This window comes from Gorilla gorilla, chromosome 12 (assembly GCF_029281585.2).
Source record: "Gorilla gorilla gorilla isolate KB3781 chromosome 12, NHGRI_mGorGor1-v2.1_pri, whole genome shotgun sequence".
NCBI lineage: Eukaryota > Metazoa > Chordata > Mammalia > Primates > Hominidae > Gorilla > Gorilla gorilla.
In genome coordinates, this window is record NC_073236.2 from 25,794,616 (window position 1) to 25,815,353 (window position 20,738).

At 55.1% G+C, this 20,738-nt stretch overlaps 1 long non-coding RNA gene across 1 annotated transcript; it reads left to right on the forward strand.

Moving 5' to 3' along the window:
- Positions 1 to 4,753: 4,753 nt before the first annotated feature.
- LOC129531433 (uncharacterized) lies at positions 4,754 to 8,291 on the forward strand. The gene is made up of 4 exons (XR_008676655.2): positions 4,754 to 4,919; positions 5,404 to 5,648; positions 6,778 to 7,039; positions 7,828 to 8,291. It is a non-coding gene; the product is annotated as an uncharacterized lncRNA (long non-coding RNA).
- Positions 8,292 to 20,738: the final 12,447 nt, after the last annotated feature.

Consider the following 20,738-nt stretch of genomic DNA (forward strand, 5'->3'; position numbering starts at 1 on the left):
CCTTACTGAGTCCTTGCTCACCTCCAAATGACTCTTCTGTGGAACTTTCCAGTGGAGAAGGAGGAGGGAGAGGAGAAGCAGGGAGCAGCCCGGCCTTCCTCCTCTGTGCCCACTGCCCTCCTGCCATGGGCCCTGTCTGGGCACCCACTTAGGGGTCTCCAGCCTGACTGGTGGCACTGCGGCCTCCCCATGGCTCTAAGGCTGTCTGGGGTGTCCAGGAGTCACAGAGATGGAAACAGATTCACCTCAGTTCTGCAGTGCCTACTCCCTACACCATATGTTCAGGGTTAGACGGTGTCCCCCGCAAAGTCATGTTCATCCAGAACCTCAGAATGTGACCTTATTTGGAAACAGGCTCTTTGCAGGTGGAATTAGTTCAGATGAGATACGGGGGTAGGGTGGGCCCTGAACCCTGGTGACGGGTGTCCTCACAGGAAGAGGGAAATCCAGACTCAGACACAGAGAGGAGGAGGAGGAGGCTGAGACGACAGAGCAGACAGTGGGGTGATGCGGCCACAAGCCAAGGATGCTTGGAGCCACCGGGAGTGGAAGACACAGGAAGGGTGCTCCTGCAGAACCTTCAGAGGCAGCGTGGCCCTGCCCGCACCTCCATCTGGGACGTGGGACTCCAGACTGCGAGGGAGTGGACGCCCGTTGTTGAAGCCCTGCGTGGGCACCCCCATCGCGGCAGCCCTGGGACTCCTCAACTGTGCCCTGTCACCTCTCACCCTGCTGCTGGAGAGGCTCGGTTTGCTCCTGGAAGTCGTGAATGTGAAACGTGGATGTTTTGTTGTGGCGTCCATTGCTACTCTCATGCTGGGGTCCTGCTCTCTCTGTCCGGGTTCCATCACTGCTGAGCTGGACATCAAGGCCGAGGATCTTCTCAGTGGGCAGAAGTGTGTCTCTACAAATAGTGCCAGGTCCTTTTCATTATCCTCCCTGGTCCCTCCCCTCCCCTCCCCTCCCCCTTCCCCTCCCTCCCTCCTTCTCTCCCTCCCTCCTTCCATGTCTGGAGAGGACCCCGGCTTGGAGCAGGCATGCTCTGCTCTGTTGTGAGGCAGATCTCGGGCCTCCTCACTCACCGTCCCACTTGCCAGGAGTCCGAAGGGCATGGTTGGGGGCTCTCAGTTGGGGTCTCTCAGTGGGTGCCCTCGGGGGCTGCTGCCATTGAAAACGCTCTGGGGTGGGAGGCCGGCAGTGTTTGCTAGTGGTGGGAGCTCAGCTGGGCTGCCAGAAGGTGTCCCCACATGGGAACCCCTGGATGGGGGGCTCAGATGGTGGCTGTCCCCTGCAGAGAGATGGCCCAGGAGAGTGACGTGGGCTGCCTGCTGCTCTGCACCAGCCTGGACATGGCAGATCACCGTGCTGTGTCCACTTTCCAGTGTGGGGCCTTGAGCACTGCCAAGAGGTTTTGCCCCAGGGGCTTCCAGGAGGCCTTGTCCTCATCAGTGCATGATACCAACCTCCCTGGGTCTGAGGCTGCTTTCTGGAGTGCATGGGTCCCTCCGAGGGACTAGGACTGGCAGATACTCAGTGTCCACAACTATGAACACCTGAGCAGATGCGGGCTGGGATCCAGGCCCAGCTTGCTGGAAGTTTCTCCATGGGATCTCTCAGGATCCCCATTTTCTCCCGTACCAGTGAAGAAAACCAGCATCCACCCACCACAGAGCCCACAGCTCAGGCTCCTGGCCCAGTGGCCTGGTGATGCCTGGAGACCAGGCTTTGTCTGCTGGTCATTGCTAGAGGCCCCTGGCCACTCTCACTTGATCTCCCACATGGAACTTCCTGCAAACTCTTGAGCGGAGGCGCAGTGGCCACCATTGCCAACATTTCAGTCAGCAGGACTGTGGGCCTGGAGGGCCCCAGGGGCCGAGGTTGCAGAATCGGGGTATCAAAGGCCGCCACCGACATCCAGTCCAGCACTTCCTGCTGGAGTCCGAGGACACGTTGAGCTCCGCCTGGAGCTGTCTGCTGGCCCCTCAGAGGGGGTGATGCTGGATGCAGCTCTGGTCACTCACAATGTGGCTCCAGGGAGGCCATCTCTGGGGTCTCAACTAGAAAGGTCAGGAAAAGGGGCCAGATATGTGTTCAGGGGTCCCCAGAGAGTTGACGGAGACTAGCATCTCCTTAGGGTAAGGAAGGCAAAATGCCCATTCCTGATCCCAGATTGCTTAGATACTGTGCCTGGGAGTCCTCCCACCTCACCTTAATTCCTATCTCCACTCACAGCTTGGCCAAGTTTCTTCCCCTGTTGGAGTCTCACTCCCAATCCCCTACTCTATCTCTCCAGGAGCCTACAAACACTTTGAAATCTGAAGTTTGTGGGAGGTGGCTCTATTGTACAAATACTCTGAGGTGCAACATGACTTGACTGGTAATGAGGCAACCATTCCACCTAGGGCAGAGTTCAAGGACTGCCTTCAAGAGGGGCTGGCCTCAGTTTGCCTGTTACAGAAGCCAAGGGCTAACAGAGGCTGCCCTCTGCCTCACAAAGAAGGAGATAAATGGGTCCACTGGAGAGCAACGGTCACAATCAAGTCTTAATGATGAATTAATAATTCATAATTACCCCAGACTTGCAGATAAGCACAAGCCCACTGGAATTATTTCCCAGGGAGGAACACAGTCAGAAAGTGTGAGAAGGGGACTTCAGTACAGACATTACTTCCAGAGGCCGTTAAGTTCATTCCTCTGCTTCCCAACCAGAACCTGGAAGAGATTCATTAGCTTCCTTGGCTGATTCCTCCTAACAGCTATGACCCCCTGAGCTTCTAAACAGTGCCATATTGCCCCTCTGTTCTTCATAAGGCCAGAGGACCATTCCTGCCAAAGTGACCTCAGAGCCTGGACTCTGGATTTCTGGGGTCTCTCTGTTCTCTGCTCCCCATTCTGCTATTTACATATGTGGTCCCCTGTAGGAGGGCCTGGTGCTAGGTGTCCTGGCGAGATGTGGACATCTTTCTGGCTCTTCTCCTTCTCTTATCTAAGTCCTTACATGGTGGGAAAATACCTCTCTAATGCTATGTAGAAAGAGAAGCAGGGAGTGCCCCTTCTAGCGTGGATGCCTCTGGTTCCCAGATCTGGATTTGAGGGGCTGGCTCTATCTCTTAAGAAGACATTTACCTAGCATCAGTAGTGGAGATGGGGCCTTAATAGGGCTAGGGAGGCACACCCAACTCCAGACCCAGCTCTCTGCTGTTCCCCTTCCCAGTGCACACAATCCCAATTCCCACTCCAGAAAATTTTTTAGAAACATATCTTTAAAAAAAACCTCGAAAAGCCAAGCAGACCCTCAGCTTCAAGGTATCTCCTCATTCTCTCTCTCTCTCTCTTTCTCTCTCTCTCTGTCTCTCTGAATCTACAAAGAAGGAGTGAGTTTTGTCTCTCCAAGTACTCAGAGCCTTAGATAACAAAGGGGCCTTAGATCCTGGTCTTTGGGAGATCTTTGACCACCACCTCTGCTGTGGCATGACCATTGTCAAAATGCTAGAAAGAAGAGAGACTGGCTCTTAGACCAAGGGAATTTGGGATTTGAAAGGACTTCCAATTCCAGTTCTATAGATTTCCTTCCTATTAGCCTCTTCATGTGCATCAAATGTAAATGGCAGGCTAAACCTACAGGATGAAGAGAGTTGAAAGACTGCTGCCTAAAAATGCCCTTTTCCAAATCTGTGGGTGCAGAAGCACATTGAAAAGCAGCTACCCAGCCTGGCGGTGTGGCACATGCCTGCAGTCTCACATACTTAAGAGGCTAAGGTGGGAGGACTACTTGAGCCCAGGAGTTTGAGGCTTCAGTGAACTATGATGGTGCCACAACACTCCAGCCTGGGAAACAGAGCTGGACCCCATTTCCAAATAAAAAAAAAAAATAGTTACCCAGGTAAGGTGGATGATCAAGTACACCCAGTGAGAAGCCCACAAACCTTACCCTTTACCCAAACTCTCTCCCTTACCTGGCCCATTTCCGGTCTCTAGAGGAGGATCAGTTAGGGGGTGTGACCCAAGTTACCAAGATAATTAACTGCGGAAGCACGAGTTTTTTTTTCACTCCTTTGGCCTCTAAATATGAGAGATTTTTACATCTCTTGCCTAGCTCCCTCTTATTCTCTACCCTCTCCCCAACACGCACGCAAATCCTAACAACAAAAAATCCTAAATATAGGAAGACAAACTTTCCTGACCTACCATTTTGGCCCACCTGCAACCCCTGTCCCCCGCCCCCCCTCCAATTTTTTTCTCTCCTGAGCCTCTGCTCTTCGCTTCTAAAATAAAAAAAAAAGAAGAAGAAGAAGGAATTTTCAATAGTCCAACTTGTCAAGCGAAGACCATCTTTTAACTTTCAACAGCAGCGAAAGCCGTGTGAACTCTTGGTGAACCAAGATTGAAGTCATAAATCACGCGTACAAAGGCGGCTGCGGAGGCTGGCGCGGGCTGCTGCACCTCTAACGCTTTCTGGGGCTGACAGGCGGCGGCCCAGCTAAAGTTCACAGCGCCAGGGGTGGGCCCGCCTCCGCCTCCCCTCCCGCCCCCGCCTCCCCTCCCGCCCCCGCCTCCCCTCCCGCCCCCGCCTCCCCTCCCGCCCCCGCCTCCCCTCCCGCCCCCGCCTCCCCTCCCGCCCCCGCCTCCCCTCCCGCCCCCGCCTCCCCTCCCGCCCCCGCCTCCCCTCCCGCCCCCGCCTCCCTTCCCCCAGCCCTGCCCGGCCCCGGGCCCCGGACCGGTCCGCCGTGCGGCCGCCTGAGCTGCGAGCTGAGGAGGCCCCTTGGCTGTTCCCGCAAAGGGTCGGGGGGCGCATTTTCTCTCCCGCCAGCCAGCTCCATCCTGGTCATTTATTCCCGGCCTTCCCTCACCCCCCACCCCCACAGCCTGCTGTATGTAAATAGGGAAATAGATCTACACGGACACAATAATTTAGCTTGGTTGGTCTTTGGCATTTTCTACAAGACCCCAAGAGATGGACTTTCCTCTCCCCTTCCTCCTTTTAGAAATGGCATCCTTCATCTCTGTCTATGCAGGCCCAATTATCCAGATCCTCGGGGCTCCAATAGGGTCTGAGTCATTGGAACCAGGAACACCTGGCTGAAACATGCCACATAATTAGATTTTTTTTTTCTTTACTTTTTCTTTCTTATTTTTATAAGAGGCCCGGAATTAGCCTCTTCGACTGGGGCGGAGTAGCTGGGGTGTGGGAAAGGAACACCTTCATACAACTTCCAGCTTTCAGCCCCTTGGAGAGATTTCCAAATTCCCTGGAGCCGCTAGGACTTCCTTTCCTCGATCTCTCGGCCACCTCCTCCTCCTTCTCCGATCTTTTTTTTTTTTTCCCTCCTCCCACTGTCTTCTCTACGGTTTAATCAAAGTTCAGTGACTCCACTTGCCTCTCCTCTCATTTCTTTCGGAAAGCGGAAACCAGACGACCCAGCGGCCACAGGACGAGTCGCCCCAACTCAACCCCAGCAGGACGCTGGAGGGGCCTCCCTCGCCCACCTCTCTTCACTGGCACTGGCCTCCCGCACCCGGGTCTGCAGTCCCTCCGCCATCTCACAGGTGTGCAGCCGCTAGGCCTGGGGGATCCGAATGACTGGGGCTGGATAGGAATGCCTTCGTGTTTCCCAAGACCCCCGGGCCTGCTCCACAAAGTTTGAAGGGTGGGTACACCCCGACCCAGGCAAGTTGCTCCCCCAAACCCATGACTGACTAATCTGATATGACAAAAGCCCATGATGGATTTGGTATATGTTAATTCACAATGCCCTTTCCTCCAGAATTTAACTATAAGTTAATACACACCAGAAACCACGCGCATACACGCTCCTTAATGGGCTTAGGTATTAGCGAGCCCTAACGATGCATACAAATGTGCTCTGCACTTTGTAGACCCCTCAAGATTTATGGGCCTTGAGCTCTCTGAAGCTGTAAACAAGGAGAAAAAAAAAAGAGAAAGCGAAAGCCACTGGGGGGGAAGAGACAGAGGCCTGACTCGCCCCTACAGGTTTTGGAGAGAAGGGATTCTTTATGTATTTTCCTTTCCTTGCAAGCTCGGTGCGTGTGGGTTTTGGCGTTGGTCTGGGGGTGGTGTTCTGCCTGAATGCTGGTGTGCGAGGGCAGTGTGTTGTTTGCGTGCTGGGGTAGGAGGCCTGCCTCTTCGGATTGCTGTGCAGGGGCCTGAACACAGCAGGCATTTGTGAGCATATATGCGTGAGTGTGCACTGTGTTAGGGTGTGTGTGTGTGTATGTGTGTGTGTGTGAGAGACAGAGAGAGACAGAGAGGGAGAGGCAGGCTTCCCCCTGGGCCAGGCTGCTGTCCCTTGAACGGTGGTGAACAAATCTCTAACGACAATCATAATAACAATAAATAATGAATAATAATAATAAAACAGTAGTTAACAGTCCCTCCATAACAGAATAACAATAAAATGCAAGAGGAAATATTTTGAGGAGGAGACAGAAGGAGTCAGGATCACAGCATCTGAGGGGGAGATAGGAAAGGAAGGGAGGAAGAAAGCTTCTTAATATGCTCTTGGCGGGGCTGGGATTGGGAACCCCTTTCCCAGAAAAGGGACGGAAGAGGGGAAGGAGAGCCAGGAGGCCACTCTTTATTGTTTTTTTTCTCAGGCTTCTGCTTTGTGTGATCAGGGAAGGGATCCCACATATGGGAATGGTTAATGGATTTTGGGACTCTCTAGGAGCCCCTGTTTTAAGAAGGAGGCCAAATGTGCAGGCTCAGGCCAAGCGGCAGAGATGAATGAGGTGATGACCACAGCCTTGATCCGGCAGGAGCTCAGAGATGCCCGGGAAGACGGGGTGCCCGAAGGGAAGCAGAAAAACACTTATGGCCGCTGGGAAGTTGGGAGAGCCAGGCTGGGGCTCCGGCAGGCCCAGGGAAAGTTCCCTTTCTAGGCTCTATATTAAAAAATTTAAAAGGGGGAGTTGAGGCGCCTTGAATTTGCCTTCGCGAGTTTGGAGACCAGCCGATTTTTCATGAAGCAAGCAAAGACCGCGGTCCCGGATCCTGCAACATATACCTCATTTTCTCCAGGTACAGTTTTCTGGTCATTTAATTAGTTTGTTTTCTTGGGGGAGATGGGAATCACAGCCGTAGAGATAGTAAGTTTGCTAGAGAGGAAGCCACCCCACAGTTTCGGGTCTAACGAAATGCCTCCTTTAAAAACATTTGTACCCCCAATAAAAATAAAATTAAAGAGGAATATAGAAACACAAATTAGCCAACTTTTTTAAAAGAGAAAAAAGAAAAGAAAATCATCGTAACAAATAAGCGTGAGAACTTCTAAAAAATTTGTCACGAACCCTTTCAGAGGTCTGGATTCTTTTTCAGTAGCCGGTGACCCATTTGGTCTGAAAAGAGAAATACACTATCCACTGAGTCACTTATTTAAAGCCAGCACACACACACACACACACACACACACACACACACAAACACACGCATTCAGAAAGCCCTGGGTGCCCTCGCATTTGAAAACAACACCGGGTGGAGGACGCTGCGATACCTAATTGGACAAAACAGCAATAAAATAAGACCAGTGGAAGTGCTGAGCACAGGGCGCAGGGCTAGGGCCCGGGTTTTGAGTTCCAGGCCGCCAGCGAGGCAGCGGCCCCGGGAGATGGGGGCCCGGGCGGTCAGGCACCGGCTGGCGACTCTGCTCGGCCCCCGCAGCCCAGCCTGCAGCCCCTTTCCCCCAGCCTCTGGGCCTCGTGGGCTCTCTCCTCTCCGACGCCTGTTCGGGGCTTCCCTGTTGAGAGGGTTTTAGGCCGAAGGGCCAAACGACTCAAGCCAGACTCTGCTTTTTCATTTTCCTCCCTTAGGCCTCTCCACTTGCCCGAGCTCTCAGCCACCAGGAGACAGACGGAAGGGGCTTCTGGGCTGCGTTGGGAGCGGGCACTGTCCCCTACCCACTCCTGCACAGTTTCCCAAAGTCCAGCGACCTCCGACCCTCCTTGGGGGAAAAAATACCAGTACCCAGACACCTCTGCACCCTGTTATATGACTGGGCTTGCTTCAGGAATATCTTACAAAGAAGAAGAAGAAGGAGGAGGAGGAATGGCTTGGAGTAATGTTTACATCTAGTTCTACTGATCCGTTCACATCTGGAGAGTTTATTTATAACTCCCTCTATAACTCTCTGTTTGGAGGCACTGGTGGCTCTACTGACAGACTGATGTCTAGGAAATATTGCTCTATGTCTAACCGTACCTAAATGTGCTGTGGTTGTATTTACAGATTTACGTTTGAGGGAAATATAATTATTTCCATTGTATTTGTGCATATACAGTAGTTATAGGAGCAGATTTACATATGGGAAAATATACGACTCTCTTACAGCCATCTGGCTTTATGTACATTTGATATCCTGACAGATTTATATCTCTGAACAGCTATATAGATAAAAACGTATATTATTAGAATTATGTATCAGGAGATATATACTTATTGATTGTGAAATAGAGTAGTTAGAGCATTCACTTAGAGCCATATATGGCTATGGAGCTATTTCTATATTATTATCACTATATATAGGCATATCTATTTATAACTGCATAGTTATAAAAATAGACATAAGTAATTATAGTCCTATATGTGCATGCTTCAATCTCTCTCTAGAGTTATAGACACTTTCAAATATAACTCTATAGAGAGATCTGTATGTATATAAGGTGTAATTATCTTGTGATGTGTTTACGTTGGGACTTAGGCCCGTCTGTCTAGAACAGACATATTTATATGTAGGGGCTGGGAGAGACTTATTCACAGATATCTGCAGAGGACCAACTGGAAACACTGTATCTGCCCTCTAGGAAACCAGCTAGGAGAGTTGTGTACTTATGGAGGGATGGAGTTACAAAAGGGTAAATAGAGCTCAGGGAGCCTTAAGGAGGGGGGGTGAATGGAGGGTGGGTGGGCTCGGTTTGAACAGATAGTGGGAGGAAAGGGGTAAACACCAGCACCCACCAGAAGGCGAGAACCAGTTTTGTGAGGGGCTGGTGCAGACGACTGTGGACAAGGAGCTTGTAAAATGAGAAGCGGCTAACAGTCCTGCCACCTCACCCTGAGACACTCTCCACCAAGGAAGCAGCCTTCAGTTTGGCTTTTAGTGCACTGTAGGATAGGGACTGTCGTGTCACTCCTGTAGTCCTAGAGCGTTTCTGTTGAACCCTAACTTTTAGGTCTCAAAGAGTGGGCTTCAGAGATAAAGAGGTTTAGGCAGGGCACGGCGAGGAGCGTGGGGTGTACTTTCACTTTCCAATAAGTGAGGTAATCAAGGAAAGTGAGTTAATTTGGCCAAATAAAGGTTGTTTTTACGTGGGCCTCCTGTGCCCTGGTGGGGATGTAGGATGGGACCAGAATCTGGTGGACTGAGGAGTGAATTTCCAAGTGTTGGGCCTGCTCTGATGGGGGCTTGGGGAGGTTGTCCTCACCACCCGCCCTCCTTCTCTGAGGCCTGAGTGGCCTAATTCCCTCTGGGCACAGAGGGACTCCTTCAGCTCCCTAACAGTGCTGCCCTGGGTCTTTTCAGGGAGAATTTGACTTTAGGAACAGGGAACATGGACGTACCCCACCAGATCTCACTTCTCCCACTCACAGCTACACCACTCTTACATCAGCCTCTTTCCAGGCGCCACTCGGCCAGGGGTCCACAGTTCTTCTCCTGCTACCAACCAGCCCAGTGGGGAAATACCTCCCACGACTGCCAGTTTTTGTGTTTTTGTGTGTGTGTGTGTGTGTTTTTTAACCAGGGAGTTACAGATAACTTTGTTAACTGCGTGAAGGAATTGTCCTGAACTCAGTCTCTGTGGCCAACCTAGCCTCCAGGATCTCTAGGATGCTAGGAAGGGAGTGGAGACCCTTGGACCAGGCTAACCACCATGTGCCATCCTCCACACACCCCTGCCCACAGGACTAGGAATTCCTGCAGTGCAGGGACTCTGTCTGCTGCCTGGCACAGAATGGTTGCCCAAACATACTTCTTGAGGTAAACGGAATGGCAGTCAATACAAAAACTCACCCTCACTCTGCACACCACCATAGCCACTGCTGGCTAGCAGGCACCCTAGCCAGGCTGGGAGATAACATGGTGGCTGGCAGCAGCTTGGGCTTTGACCGGACCAGTGGTTAGTAGGGTGGGAGAGCATCCTGAGCCTAGGATGGGGCGGGGACTGGAGCAAGGCACCTGGAATCCAGAAATTTGGGGGTAAGCCAAGGCAGATCCACCGCCCCAGTGCTCTTCTGCTTTCTATCTCCAGTCTCCTGGCTCCCTGGACCCCCAAAAGTTATGAAAACTAAACCAGAGCTGAGACCTGGGCTAGGAAGGAATTGCCTGTCAACCCGAGGAGTGCAAAGAGGAGCCACCATTGAGTCCATTAAGAAATCCACAAATAAAACAAAAATAAATCAGTGTGACACAGACAACCTGGCTGAAGGAAAGGTTTCTCTCTGTGCCTCAGCCCTGCTCCAGGGCTACCAAAGAGATCAGGCTTAATATTTAAAATGTTTAATAGTTAAAATTTTTTTAACAATTTAACTTTAAAAAGGTCACACATTTTCTGATCCAGCAATGCCCCAATCAGATTGTTTCATTTTATTATTATTATCAACAGTGTCCCCTTTTTGGCACCTGTAAAATAGTTCCTTTCGGAAGTTTGGAGCCAGGCCAGGCACCGTCAGTGCATGGGATGAGATGGGCAGGTTTGGAACTCCTCTGTCTAGTGAGGATCATGGTCTGCAGAGAAGGGTTGGCCTCCCCGTCTCCCATCAAGGCTTAAAGCAAGCATCCCGAATTTGGTTCCTTTTCCCCTAAGTATCCTTAGAGGCAATCCACCCTGTGACTAGGTGACTAGGTGAAGAACTGAGGTCCAGAAAGGAGCTATCTTAAACCTGGAATCCCATTTCCTAGTCTGCAGCCTTAAGCAGTTTCCCTCTCAGACAACTAGCCCTCTCCTTCCTCCCCATGAAAACCCATGGTTTACAGGGATGGTTGTTGCTTTCCCTAAAGAAATTCAGGAAGGCAGATCTGAGGGTCAGTTTTCAGCGGTGGCGTTCTTTAAAGGGGACGCAGCCTGACTGCCAGGAGGAGAGAACCAGTCGGCCGAGCCAATGCGCATGCGCGAGGCATGAGCAGCTTCTCCCTTCACAGCGGTTCCCACGGTTGTCTTAGAAACCAGTCCCCGAGGCTTGGCAAAGGGGGAGACATCCGTGGCAGTGCTTGGGTGTCCAGGCTCTGAGGCTCCGGCCTGACCTCTCCACCGGGTCGGGGGAAAGTCTCTGGATGCCAAGAGTCACAAAGAGCCGAACAGGGTGAGGAAACCCGACGCAGAGTCCAGAGAAGGCAGCACGGAATCCCTCCCTCAGGCCTCCCTGGACGGTGTTGGTTGGGGTGAGTCTCCCCAAAAGTCGTGACGCTGTGATCTCGAGGACAGGACGGCCTGCGTGCCGCTGGGGTGCTCTCACACCGAAGGGTCGTTCTCATCTAAAGTAGAACCCCACAGCCTCAGGGGTTGCCTGGGTGTGTGTGTTTCAATGCCTCTGCTGTAAGACTCTGTGTGTGTGTCTGTGTGTATATGTGTGTGGGTGTGTGTGTGAGTGTGTGTCTGTGTGTGTGTCTCCCATTCTCTCTTCTCTCTCTGTCTCTCAGTCTCTGTGTGTTTCTTTCCCTCTCTCTGTCGGTTTGTGTGTGTGTGCCCGTGTGCGTGTGTGTCCTTGGCCGAATGTGCCCTGTGCGCCACAAAGCTGTTTCTCACATGGCGGCATGTCTTTGGTGAGCCTGTTTCTGCCTGTCTGCCTGGGTCATGAGGCCGGTTGTCAATCCTTTTCGCCGACGCGGTTCTGCTTTGGGTGTGTGAAGGCCTGGCCCACGTGAGGAGATGCTTCAGTCCCGGAGCAATTGAAATATCATCCCCATCCTGAGCGGCCTCTTTTCTAGGATCAAGATGAACACACTGCAAACGAGGACAAGAGCCCCACAGGAGCTCTTTGTCCCGAAGGAGACCAGCGGACCCACGTCAGAGGAGATGCTTGTACCTTTTCATGGCTCTTCTCTGAGACATGAAGACACACCACAATACGGTCTGGAAGAGGAAGCCGGGAATGGGAGATGGCAACAATCCCTGTCACTGGAACGCTGGCCTCTCTGGACAAGCCACCTTTTTGGAACCCCACCCCTTATGACCCTGGCAGTGGAACAGTGATATATCCTGCCTGGCCACCGGCGTCTGCCCTGCCCTCCCTCCTGCTCTGCCACACCTGTTTCTCAAGTGCCTCGATGCCTCTCGCTGACGCCCAATGTCTTCAACAAAGATGACTTCCCAGTCCGTCAGGGAGATATTTCTTCGAGATCCGTGTCGTGATTGTTTCTCTATCCAAACGTGTTTCTGCCTGAATGGGAAGGTCTCACGACTTGGGAGCTCCTGGCTTCCATTCGTGTCTCAGGCAGGGAAGCTTCCTTCTTCTCCACGTTTCACCTCCTGGGTGGGTGGATTGCCTAGAATGAGCGCTAGATGATCGTGACAGGGCTTGTCTTCCAGGACCGGTGGTGTCGCACTTTTTCTGCACTTCCTGTCTCATTCATGAGGGACAACCTCTCCTCTGCTCCCGGGTGGACTGACTCCCTTGATCTTCTGGCTGAAACGAATGTCAGGGAAGCAAAGGGACTGGGCTGGGGCTGGGGCTGGGGCTGTGGCTGGGCACAGCTGAAGGTGCATCCGGGCTACCAGGGCGGTGGAGGGTTGGGGGTGGGGCGAATTTTGCAGAAACCTCTTTGCTCCTCTGGTAGGCATGTGAAAAAGTGGCTTGGCACAGGCACAGGCCCCTCACCACCCGGATCCTAGGTGTTCTTCGATTTTCCTTGGCATTGATGGAAAGGTCACCCGTTTCCCCATTCAACCGGCACATGCCTGGACACCACCATTTGTTTCGCCGTCACCCCGTATGCCTCCAGTGACACACATTAACACCAACTGCTGTGGGATTGGCCAGTGCCACGCGTGGTCACATGGTCTCCCCCTCGGATTCGCCTCTGTTCCTCATTGCAGGTGTCCTGTAAAGCACGGTCGGCTTTCCGGAACCCCAGGGCTTTTAGAAGCGGGGCAGGCCAATGCTCTTTCGAAGGAGGAGGGAGGCAGAGGGCTGATGGATGAGTGAATTTGCAGCTGAAACTAGGCCTTGAGACCTATGGGATCATTCTGTGCTGCAGCGAGGCCCTGCCTGCCTCACCAGATGTGGTGAGCCCATCCTATCTCACACGAAGGGGGCGAAAATCGGATCTCAACGGGAGTCCGGAGAACACAGCAGGCATCCTTAAGCTCCCCCTCCTTCGGTGGAAGTCGGCTCAAGCAGGTCCTGAGGTGAGGACTCCTCGGGGTTTGGCCCTGGGACAGGAGAAGACACCCATGGACCCCTCTCCCACGCCGCCCCAAACTGGACCCCTGATCTAGCAGCTTCCGCGGGGTAGCAGGAGCCTCGCTGCTGCCGCGCTCAGAGGTGGAAGTATTTAAAGGGGACCCAGCCTGACTGCCAGGAGCGGAGCGCCAGTTGGCTCAGCCAATGCGCATGCGAGAGGCGCGAGCGGCTTCTCTAGTCACAGACGTACCCACCGTTGTCTTAGAAACCAGTCCCGGAGGCTTGGCGAAGAAGCAGCCCTCCGCAGCTGTGCTTGGGTTTCATGGCTCTGAGGCTCCGGCCTAACCTCTTCACCGGGTCGACTGGAATGTCCCCAGATGCCAGGAGTCGCAAAGGGCCAACTACCATAAGGAAAGTCCAGTGGAGACGGGGGAAGCAGCACCGGATCCCAGCCTCAGACCTGCCCGGACCGTGTTGGGCAGGGTGAGTCTCCGCAAAAGTCGTGCCTCCGTCAGTGATCTCTAGGACAGGTCGCCCGGCGTGCCCCTGGGCTGCTCTCTTACCCGAGGGTCGTTCTCGTACAGAGCAGAACCTCACAGCTTCAGGGATTGAATGGGGGTGTGTTTTTCAATGCACTCCTGCTTTGAAAGAGCAGTGGCCTGCCCCGCTTCTAAAAGCCCTGGGGTTCCGGAAAGCCGACCGCGCTATACAGGACACCTGCAAAGAGGAAATGAGGCGAATCCGAAGGGGAGACCATGTGACCACGCGTGGCGCTGGCCAATCCCACAGCAGTTGGTGTTAATGTGTGTCACCGGAGGCATACGGGGCGACAGCGAAACAAAGGGTGCTGTCCAGGTATCTGCGGGTGGAAGGGGGAAACGGGTGACCTTTCCATCAATGCCAAGGAAAATCAAAGAACACCTGGGACCCGGGGGTTGGCGGGGCTGCCTGTGCCTCACCCAAGCCACGTTTTCAAACGCCTACAAGAGGAGCAAAGAGGTTTCTGCAAAATTCGCAACACCCCCAATCCTGCACAGACCTGGTAGCCCTGACGCAACTTCGGATGGCACAAACCCACAGAGAGTGGGAAAGAAACACACAGAGACTGAGAGACAGAGAGAGAAGAGAAAATGGGAGACACACTCACAGACACACACACACACACACACACACACACACACACACACACACACACACACATACACGCACTTAGAGTCATAAAGCAGAGGCATTGAAACACACACCCCCAGGCAACACCTGAGGCTGCGGGGTCCTGCTCTGGAGGAGAACCACCCTCGGGGGCCATAGCAGCCCAAGGGCACGCATGCCGACCCGTCCTCTAGATCACGGACAGCTGCACGACTTTTGGGGAGACTCACCCCAACCAACACCGTCCGGGAAGGCCTGAGGCTGGGATCCCGTGCTGCTTCCCCCATCTCCGCCAGGGGTTTCATCATCCTGGTCGGCCCATTGCGAATCCTGGCATCCGGAGACGTTCCCTTGGACCCGGGGAGAGGTGAGGCTTTAGCCTCAGAGCCTGGACACCCAAGCAATGCCACGGAGGGCTCCTGCTCTGCCAAGCCTCGGGGCCTGGTTTCTAAGACAACCATGGGAACCACTGTGATGGGAGAAATCGCTCGGGCCTGGCGCATGCGCATTGTCTGACCCGACTCGCGCTCCACTCCTGACAGATAGGCTGCATCCCCTTTAAATATCGTCACCGCCGCGCGGCTGCTGCGATGCTCCTGCAGCCGCCGCGGCCGCGGCTGGATCCTGGGTCCTGTTTGGCGCGGTGTGGGAGAGGGGGCCGTGGGTGTCTCGTCCAGTCCCAGGCCCAAACCCCCAGGGATCCTGACCTCAGGACCTGCTTCAGCCGACTTCCACCTACCGAGCGGGAGCTTCATGACGCCTGCTTTGTTCTCCGGACTCCCGTTGCGATCTGATTTTGGGCCTCTCCCAGTGAGATAGGATGGGCTAAGCACATCTGGTCGGGCCGCAGGACCTCGCTGCAGCACACAATGATCCCATATGACTCAAGGCCGAGTGTCAGCTGCAAATTCAATCATCCTTCCGCCCTCTGCGTCCCTCCTCCTTTGAAAGAGCAGTGGCCTGCCCGGCTTGTAAAGGCCCTGGGTTTCCAGAAAGCCGACCGCGCTTTACAGGACAGCTGCAATGAGGAACAGAGGCGAATCCGAGGGGGAGACCATGTGACCACGCGAGGCACTGGCCAATCCCACAGCAGTTGGTGTTAATGTGTGTCACCGGAGGCATACGGGGCGACGGCGAAACAAAGGGCGGTGTCCAGGTATCTGCAGGTGGAAGGGGGAAACGGGTGACCTTTCCATCAATGCCAAGGAAAATCAAAGAACACCTGGGACCCGGGGTGTGGCGGGTCCGCCTGTGCCCCACCCAATCCACGTTTTCCAATGCCAACCAGAGGAGCAAAGAGGTTTCTGCAAAGTTCGCAACACCCCCAATCCGGCACCGACATGGTAGCCCTGACGCAACTTCGGCTTTCACAAACCCACAGAGAGTGGGAAAGAAACACACAGAGACTGAGAGACGGAGAGAGAAGAGAAAATGGGAGACACACACACAGACACATACACACACACACACACACACACAAACACACATAGAGTCATACAGCAGAGGCATTGAAACACACACCCCCAGGCAACCCCTGAGGCTGCGGGGTCCTGCTCTGGAGGAGAACGACCCTCGGGTGCGATAGCAGCCCAGGTGCACGCATGCCGACCCGTCCTCGAGATCACGGACAGCTGCACGACTTTTGGGGGACTCACCCCAACCAACACCGTCCGGGAAGGCCTGAGGCTGGGATCCCGTGCTGCTTCCCCCGTCTCCGCCAGGCGTTTCATCATCCTGGTCGGCCCATTGCGAATCCTGGCATCCGGAGACGTTCCCTTCGACCCGGGGAGAGGTGAGGCTTTAGCCTCAGAGCCTGGACACCCAAGCAATGCCACTGAGGGATCCTGCTCTGCCAAGCCTCGGGGCCTGGTTTCTAAGACAACCGTGGGAACCACTGTGACGGGAGAAACCGCTCGGGCCTCGCGCATGCGCATTGGCTGACGCCACTCGCGATCCACTCCTGACAGATAGGCTGCGTCCCCTTTAAATATCGCCACCGCCGCGCGGCTGCCGCGATGCTCCTGCAGCCGCCGCGGCCGCGGCTGGATCCTGGGTCCTGTTTGGCGCGGCGTGGGAGACGGGGCCGCGGGTGTCTCGTCCTGTCCCAGGCCCAAACCCCCAGGGGTCCTGACCTCAGGACCTGCTTCAGCGGACTTCCACCGAGGGAGGGGGAGCTTCCGGACGCCTGCTGTGTTCTCCGGACTCCCGTTGAGATCCGATTTTGGCCCTCTCCCAGTGAGATAGGATGGGCTCACAACATCTGGTCCGGCCGGCAGGGCCTCGCGGCAGCACAGAATGATCCCATATGTCTCAAGGCCGAGTGTCAGCTGCAAATTCACTCATCCATCAGCCCTCTGCCTCCTTCCTCCTTTGAAAGAGCAGTGGCCTGCCCGGCTTGTAAAAGCCCTGGGGTTCCGGAAAGCCCAGCGCGCTTTGCAGGACACCTGCAATGAGGAACAGAGGGGAATCCGAGGGGGAGACCATGTGACCACGCGTGACGCTGGCCAATCCCACAGCAGTTGGTGTTAATGTGTGTCACCGGAGGCATACGGGGCGACGGCGAAACAAAGGGTGGTGTCCAGGTATCTGCCGGTGGAAGGGGGAAACGGGTGACCTTTCCATCAATGCCAAGGAAAATCAAAGAACACCTGGGACCCGGGGGTTGGCGGGGCTGCCTGTGCCTCACCCAAGCCACGTTTTCAAATGCCTACCAGAGGAGCAAAGGGGTTTCTGCAAAATTCGCAACACCCTCAATCCGGCACCGACATGGTAGCCCTGACGCAACACCGGCTGGCACAAAGCCACAGAGAGTGGGAAAGAAACACAAAGAGACTGAGAGACGGAGAGAGAAGAGAAAATGGGAGACACACACACAGACACATACACACACACACACACACACACACACACAAACACACATAGAGTCATACAGCAGAGGCATTGAAACACACACCCCCAGGCAACCCCTGAGGCTGCGGGGTCCTGCTCTGGAGGAGAACGATCCTCGGGTGAGATAGCAGCCCAAGGGCACGCATGCCGACCCGTCCTCGACATCACGGACAGCGGCACGACTTTTGGGGAGACTCACCCCAACCAACACCGTCCGTGAAGTCCTGAGGCTGGGATCCCGTGCTGCTTCCCCCGTCTCCGCCTGGGGTTTCATCATCATGGTCGGCCCATTGCGACTCCTGGCATCTGGAGACGTTCCCTTGGACCCGGGGAGAGGTGAGGCTTTAGCCTCAGAGCCTGGACACCCAAGCAATGCCACGGAGGGCTCCTGCTCTGCCAAGCCTCGGGGCCTGGTTTCTAAGACAACCATGGGAACCACTGTGATGCGAGAAATCGCTCGGGCCTGGCGCATGCGCATTGTCTGACCCGACTCGTGCTCCACTCCTGACAGATAGGCTGCATCCCCTTTAAATATCGTCACCGCCGCGCGGCTGCTGCGATGCTCCTGCAGCCGCCGCGGCCGCGGCTGGATCCTGGGTCCTGATTGGCGCGGCGTGGGAGAGGGGGCCGCGGGTGTCTCGTCCTGTCCCAGGCCCAAACCCCCAGGGATCCTGACCTCAGGACCTGCTTCAGCCGACTTCCACCTACCGAGGGGGAGCTTCATGACGCCTGCTTTGTTCTCCGGACTCCCGTTGCGATCCGATTTTGGCCCTCTCCCAGTGAGATAGGATGGGCTAAGCACATCTGGTCGGGCCGCAGGACCTCGCTGCAGCACACAATGATCCCATATGACTCAAGGCCGAGTGTCAGCTGCAAATTCAATCATCCTTCCGCCCTCTGCGTCCCTCCTCCTTTGAAAGAGCAGTGGCCTGCCCGGCTTGTAAAGGCCCTGGGTTTCCAGAAAGCCGACCGCGCTTTACAGGACAGCTGCAATGAGGAACAGAGGCGAATCCGAGGGGGAGACCATGTGACCACGCAAGGCACTGGCCAATCCCACAGCAGTTGGTGTTAATGTGTGTCACCAGAGGCGTACGGGGCGACGGCGAAACAAAGGGCGGTGTCCAGGTATCTGTAGGTGGAAGGGGGAAACGGGTGACCTTTCCATCAATGCCAAGGAAAATCAAAGAACACCTGGGACCCGGGGTGTGGCGGGTCCGCCTGTGCCCCACCCAATCCACGTTTTCCAATGCCAACCAGAGGAGCAAAGAGGTTTCTGCAAAGTTCGCAACACCCCCAATCCTGCACCGACATGGTAGCCCTGACGCAACTTCGGCTGGCACAAACCCACAGAGAGTGGGAAAGAAACACACAGAGACTGAGAGACAGAGAGAGAAGAGAAAATGGGAGACACACTCACAGACACATACACACACACACACATACACGCACTTACAGTCATAAACCAGAGGCATTGAAACACACACCCCCAGGCAACCCCTGAGGCTGCGGGTTCCTGCTCTGGAGGAGAACGACCCTCGGGTGCGATAGCAGCCCAGGTGCACGCATGCCGACCCGTCCTCGAGATCACGGACAGCTGCACGACTTTTGGGGGACTCACCCCAACCAACACCGTCCGGGAAGGCCTGAGGCTGGGATCCCGTGCTGCTTCCCCCGTCTCCGCCAGGCGTTTCATCATCCTGGTCGGCCCATTGCGAATCCTGGCATCCGGAGACGTTCCCTTCGACCCGGGGAGAGGTGAGGCTTTAGCCTCAGAGCCTGGACACCCAAGCAATGCCACGGAGGGCTCCTGCTCTGCCAAGCCTCGGGGCCTGGTTTCTAAGACAACCGTGGGAACCACTGTGACGGGAGAAACCGCTCGGGCCTCGCACATGCGCATTGGCTGACGCCACTCGCGATCCACTCCTGACAGATAGGCTGCGTCCCCTTTAAATATCGCCACCGCCGCGCGGCTGCCGCGATGCTCCTGCAGCCGCCGCGGCCGCGGCTGGATCCAGGGTCCTGTTTGGCGCGGCGTGGGAGACGGGGCCGCGGGTGTCTCGTCCTGTCCCAGGCCCAAACCCCCAGGGGTCCTGACCTCAGGACCTGCTTCAGCGGACTTCCACCGAGGGAGGGGGAGCTTCCGGACGCCTGCTGTGTTCTCCGGACTCCCGTTGAGATCCGATTTTGGCCCTCTCCCAGTGAGACAGGATGGGCTCACAACATCTGGTCCGGCCGGCAGGGCCTCGCAGCAGCACAGAATGATCCCATATGTCTCAAGGCCGAGTGTCAGCTGCAAATTCACTCATCCATCAGCCCTCTGCCTCCTTCCTCCTTTGAAAGAGCAGTGGCCTGCCCGGCTTGTAAAAGCCCTGGGGTTCCGGAAAGCCCAGCGCGCTTTGCAGGACACCTGCAATGAGGAACAGAGGGGAATCCGAGGGGGAGACCATGTGACCACGCGTGGCGCTGGCCAATCCCACAGCAGTTGGTGTTAATGTGTGTCACCGGAGGCATACGGGGCGACGGCGAAACAAAGGGTGGTGTCCAGGTATCTGCCGGTGGAAGGGGGAAACGGGTGACCTTTCCATCAATGCCAAGGAAAATCAAAGAACACCTGGGACCCGGGGGTTGGCGGGGCTGCCTGTGCCTCACCCAAGCCACGTTTTCAAATGCCTACCAGAGGAGCAAAGGGGTTTCTGCAAAATTCGCAACACCCTCAATCCGGCACCGACATGGTAGCCCTGACGCAACTTCGGCTGGCACAAAGCCACAGAGAGTGGGAAAGAAACACAAAGAGACTGAGAGACGGAGAGAGAAGAGAAAATGGGAGACACACACACAGACACATACACACACACACACACACACACACAAACACACATAGAGTCATACAGCAGAGGCATTGAAACACACACCCCCAGGCAACCCCTGAGGCTGCGGGGTCCTGCTCTGGAGGAGAACGATCCTCGGGTGAGATAGCAGCCCAAGGGCACGCATGCCGACCCGTCCTCGACATCACGGACAGCGGCACGACTTTTGGGGAGACTCACCCCAACCAACACCGTCCGTGAAGTCCTGAGGCTGGGATCCCGTGCTGCTTCCCCGGTCTCCACCTGGGGTTTCATCATCATGGTCGGCCCATTGCGACTCCTGGCATCTGGAGACGTTCCCTTGGACCCGGGGAGAGGTGAGGCTTTAGCCTCAGAGCCTGGACACCCAAGCAATGCCACGGAGGGCTCCTGCTCTGCCAAGCCTCGGGGCCTGGTTTCTAAGACAACCATGGGAACCACTGTGATGGGAGAAATCGCTCGGGCCTGGCGCATGCGCATTGTCTGACCCGACTCGCGCT